Source organism: Balaenoptera borealis (genome assembly GCF_965194805.1).
Source record: "Balaenoptera borealis genome assembly, chromosome: X".
NCBI classification, from domain to species: Eukaryota; Metazoa; Chordata; class Mammalia; order Artiodactyla; family Balaenopteridae; genus Balaenoptera; species Balaenoptera borealis.
The window spans coordinates 112,888,683-112,894,355 of NC_138881.1; positions in this window are offsets into that span (position 1 = coordinate 112,888,683).

Below are 5,673 nucleotides of genomic sequence, written 5' to 3' on the forward strand. Positions count from 1 at the left end.
GGGAAGAGGGAGAAGAGGTGGAGTCGGAGGCGGGGCCGGATCCGGGGGCGGGGTTTCCTTACTGCCACCTGGCCTCTGGATTTCTCCCTGCTGTCTCTGACCTTCCCCTCCTCTCCCTTCCTGTCGCCCCTTGAGGAAGGAGAAAGGGGACTCTTACAGAGGACCATCTCTCATTGCACTTGTTAGGCAGTGACCCTTGACTCCTCCCTCGTCTTATTCCCCTACACACACACACACACACAAACACACACACACACACACACACACACACAGAATGAGGACAGAGGCTAGTTGATTCTGCCTCTGAGATGTCTTATTAACCACCTCTTTCTCCACGCCATTCTCAGTGCTACAGGCTCTGTTTAGGCCCCATGATTTTTTGCTTGGACTGTTGCAGTAGCCTCCCGATTGGACTCTCTCCTTCCACTCTTGTCTTTGTCTAAACCATCTCCCAGATGGCAACCAGAGAGATTTAAAATGTATACGTGACAAGTTACTCTTCTGCTTAAAACCTTTCACTGTCTCAGCAGTATCTACAACCCCTTAGCATTTTATATGAGGTCCTCTGCAATCCTTTTCTGATAACCCAACACTTGAGCCCATCAACTGGCCATCCATGGAAGACAGTGGGGCCTGGGACAACTCAACTAGCGCTGGCTGCCCAAAATACTCCCCCTTGAGAGGAGGCCACACTGTCAGTAATGCTCATAGGCCCCTTGAGTATCATTAAAGAGAATTTTCAAAATTAAATTTGAATCATGTCCATTAAGGAGAGTAAGGTACAGCCACTCCAGGTCCCCTCCCCACAAGTATAAGGCCCAAAGAATTTCCCCCAGTTGTCCCACCCGAGCAATGGGCTGCCAGTAGATCTCCCTTGGGCTCAGGCTTCGGATGCCTTTGCTCACAGATTCCCACAGTTTATAATGCCCTTCTGTCTTTCAAGGCCCAGTGGAAACGTCACTTCCTCCTGTAAACCCTCCAGGATCGTCCATGAGAACCATTAACTCCTGCTCCACCATCACAGAATGTTACTTTTTCTGCTTTGCAATTCTTCCTGACTTAGGTAATCACTAGTCATGTATATGTCTTCCTTTCTCTCCTGCCTGGGCTAAGAATTTCTCAAAACCCACCCATAGCTGGCAGCAGAATGCCTGATCCAGAAGAGACATACAATTGGATGAAATGAATGAAATCCTTCAACTTCACTGCATCTGAAGCCCTAAGTAGGTCCAGAAAGAATCCTAGGCAAAGCCTCGTATAATCACCACCTTCCCTTCACTAGGACATCTCCATCTTGACCCAGCCACATGAAACACAAACTGGTTAGTCAGCAGAGCATTGCAAAAGGACCAAAGCTTGTACTTCCCTTGCAAGTCAGACTGGTCTGTGGTACAATATGTGGTTGTGGAAGATATTACTGGTATAGTTCACATGACAATCCAGTGTAGAAAGATTTCACGGTGCCATAGAAAATAACTGAGTTTCCAAATGCAGATGTATCTCCTACTTTTGGGAAGCTTCAGACTCCTATTTGCTTCAGGCTACCCTTGGGCTCCATCCACATCCCTTCAGACCTTGTAAACCGTGTTATAAGGTATCCTTTTACAAAAGTAGGCATCTTGCTTTGTGTTGTTCTTGCACCATTTAATGCGTATTTGTTTGCTCTCCAATTACATTACAAGATACACTCTGGCGCAGTTTCCTCATCCGTAAAATGGGGACAAGAATCCTTGTCCTACTGAGTTTGCTGGGCTGTTAGGAGGTTCTGATGTAGTAATATTTATAGTATATGTGAAAATGTAACTGTAGGATGCTTTTCCAGTGTAAGGTCTGTTTTATTATTACGTTTTTAAAACATTTACACTCTACCACTTAGGTATGTGTGTTTGAGATTTTTATTCACTAAGTCTGGGTTATTTTGATTAGAAATCAAAGCCTTTATTGTGAATCCCTGGGGATAATGCTTTAAATCATGGTTTCCCAAATTTGCCTGAAGAATTACCTGTAACTGTTGACTTAAAGAAAGACACACAATACAAGAGTTGTGAGTTTAAGTTTTATTTGGGGTCTTGCTGAAGACTATAGCCCAGGAGGCAGCCATTCAGTTAGCTCTGAGGAAACTGCTCCAAAGAGGTAGGGGAGAAACCAGTTTATCCACGACTTTCGGCTAGGAAATGTGCGCAGTCAAGCATACATTCTTGGTAAAAGATTATTGCTATTCACAAAGAACAGATACCTCAAGTTAATGATTTTAACTGTGCTTTCCTACGTATTAGAAGATGCAAGAATCTGGGGTCATTGAAATTCTTCCTGAGATATGCATCTAACTATCCATGGGGCCTGCTTGTCCAAAGCACAGAGTGCCTCATCCTGAATTCCTCTCAGCGTACACTGTCCGTCAGCAAATGCAGTGGGTTACAACTTAACCCTTGTGGAACTGGGTGGTGAGCAACGCTCTTTGTTCTTCTTTGTTCACAGAGCCCTTGTTAAAAACAGATTTCCATGATGTCCACAAAAGAAAGCCACGAATTCAGAACTATTCTGACATTCAGAGCTTGGACAATTTTCTGATCCCCTTTGCTATGCACTTCAGAAAGTATCTTTTCTTCTAGTTCAGACTTCGCTGGGGCTTCAGCACGTGTATGTCTGATTTGTGAGCCCAGCTGCATTAGCCTGTTCATTATACAAAGCCTGCAACTTCATGAAGGTGTAGAAAACGAGCAGAGAATTTTAAGGAGAGTTGCCCGTTTTCAGAGAATAAATAGTCCCTGCTTTCATATATTATTTGTACCTGAAAAAACAAAACAAAACAGATTTCCAGAACCCACCCAGACTTACTGAATAAAAATTTCCAGGTAAGATTCTGCTCCAACAATTCTAAAGTGTGGGCTTTTCCACACCACTGACCAACTGTCTGACACTGGCTGGGTGTCCTATAATTCAACTCCACTCTGGCACTCTCTACCCACAATTGAACTCCACTCTGACACTATCTACCCGGAGATAGTGTCAGATCCCACAGGTTAAGGGCTCAGTCTCACAAGACTGCCCTCCACTTCAGATATCAATCACAAGTCCAGGTTATCACCTGTACTTCTGACCAATTGGCTATAAATCAGAGGTCCCCATGACCCCCTCCTTTGGGTTTGATAAATTTGCTAGAGCAGCTCACAGAACTCAGGAAACCAGTGTACTCACTAGATTACTGATTTATTACAAAGGATATTAAAGAATATGAACCAATGGCCAGATGAGGAGATACATAGGGCGAGGTCTTGAACAAAAGAGCTTCTGTCCTTGTGGAGTTTGGGGCCCAGCATGGTGGCACACGGAAGCATTCTGGTTCACCAACCTGAGGGTCCTCCAAACCCTGTCCTTTTGGGTCTTTATAGAGGCTTCATTACATAGGCATGATTGACTAAATTACTGGCCACTGGTGACTGATTCAACCTGCAGCCCCTCTCCCCTCTGGAGGTCCCCATCCTTAGGGGTTTTCCAGAAGTCACTGCATTAACATAAACTCAGATGTGGTTGAAAGGGGTTTGTTAAGAATATCCAGACACCTTTATTGCTCTCATCACTTTGGATATTTCAAGAGTTTTAGGAGCTCTGTGCCAGAAATGGGGAGGAAAACCAAATATATATTGCTTGTTATAAATCACAATATCGCACCAGGAGAAAAACAAGATCAACAGTATAATTAGGAACGACACCAGGTGATTCTAATCCTCAGAGAAACCTGGGAGACACTGCTCTTACCAGTTATTCACAGATCAGAATGAATTCATTTAGGATTCTTTCTGGGAAAGGCCTCTCAGATAAGGAGAAATCAAAACTGGAACAGATCCTGAGAGGAGGCTCCAGAAGGGCAGAAAAACTTCAGTTTGCGTCACAATTGTGCCCACAACTAGTAAAGCAAAACCTTCCCCTGGGTTTCCTTGTCCTTGCTCCAAGAGCCCAGAAACTGGCTTGAGGCTCTGTGGCTGGCAGCTAATCTGATTTCCCAGTGGAAGCCAAAAACAGGAGCCATTACTGTCTCCATCCAGTTGGTGATTTTCCAGGACTTTCTCAGTGCTCTGTGACCAAAACTCCCTTTAGAACCCTCTCTTCAGAGTTCCCCCAGCTTCCCAAGCAGACCTCTTTCCCAGCAGTTAAACACGGTATTGTCACTGTTTTCCTGTTTGTCTCTGAGGTGGCGAGAGCCGGACTCGGTCTTGAACACCTTCGCACCCCCTGGGCTGTGGCACTGTGCCTGATGTATTGTCGGTGCTTCTGTCGTGCTGCACCTATGAAATTGTTTAACGTCTGCTTCACCGACTTGACTGGGAGCTCACCGAGGGGAGGCACAGTTCAACGCCGTATCCTCATGTCCTAGCCTCGAGACATGCACAGAGTCATGGGTCAGCAAATGTTTGTTGAAGACCAAATGGTCTCCCTTTTGGTAGCGCCTACGTTAGCTACTTCGGGAGAGATACAGGCTGCTAGGCACTGGCGCTGGTGATCCTGGGGCAGGGATTCAGGGAGAGCCCATTGCTCGTAGCCCTGATGTACGTGTGCTCCTTTTGACCTGAGCTGAGTTCGAGAAGGGCCCTTTGAAAAGAGTGGGGAATATGGCCTAGTTCTCCCAATACCTTGAGGCAAGCGCTGGGACTGGAAGATGTGGCCAAGACAGGATTGAATCTGAACAAGTTTTCGGCTGCGTTCTCATCCGCTGACCATCCAGACACGTGGCAAATCCAGGCACACAAAGGCATTAAGGGCCATACCGTTCACCCTAGATTGTTCAGCCATGTTCAGCTATATTGCATTGCTGTTCCATTTTGGAAACCTTTGCCCAGAGCTCCTCTCCTGTTCTTGCCATAGCTCATTTTGGAAAAAATTAAGCAATAAGGATCACAGTTGCAGGCATTCGGTGGCAGGGCAGAAAGAGAATTTTAACTGCCTAGAGTACTTTTTTGCAAAAGTAGGGACCGACTTCCGTTGTCCCACTAACTAGCTGTACGAACTCAGGCCAATCCTTTCTTCAGCCTGGGCCTCAAAACTCACCCATTTGTACAGTAAGGTGAATGGACTGCAGTGAGTCTGTGGCAGGCCTGGCCAGAAATCTTTGTTCAAGGTCCAGGAAATAGATTTTTCTCCTGCCCTGATTCCCCGCCCAAACTTATAGAATCGACCACAGAAAAACTGTTCTGTGTTTCTCCTCCCCTCCACCCCACAACCCACATTATAAAAATAAAAGTTACTAAATTACTGATTAGTCAAGACCATTTATTGAATTACCTACTAGATGCCAATACTATGTACGAATGATTTTGTTTTCTTCTTTAAATAGTAGGAGCATTTTCCATGCTCCAGGAGCTTGAGATGGTCTCAGTGATACCAAGAGAAACCTATGACTTAGTGAGCCTGTGGGCAGAGCTAAGGATGGTTCGTACCTTCTGTTGTGGCAACCAGGGTACCTGTACTCTTTGCATCTCTTGGGTTACAACAGTTGCACAAGACTCTCTATTCACTATGCCAGAAAAAATTGACCAAGATAAGGAGATGGTCTTAGGCATAGTATTAAGGGGAAAGAGGTAAAAGTCAGGAATTCCTTTTGAAAATAGAAGGCAGCTGTGGAATGAGACATGTGAGGCCGAGTGCTTTACTAGAAGAAGCCTGGAGTCATGAGCT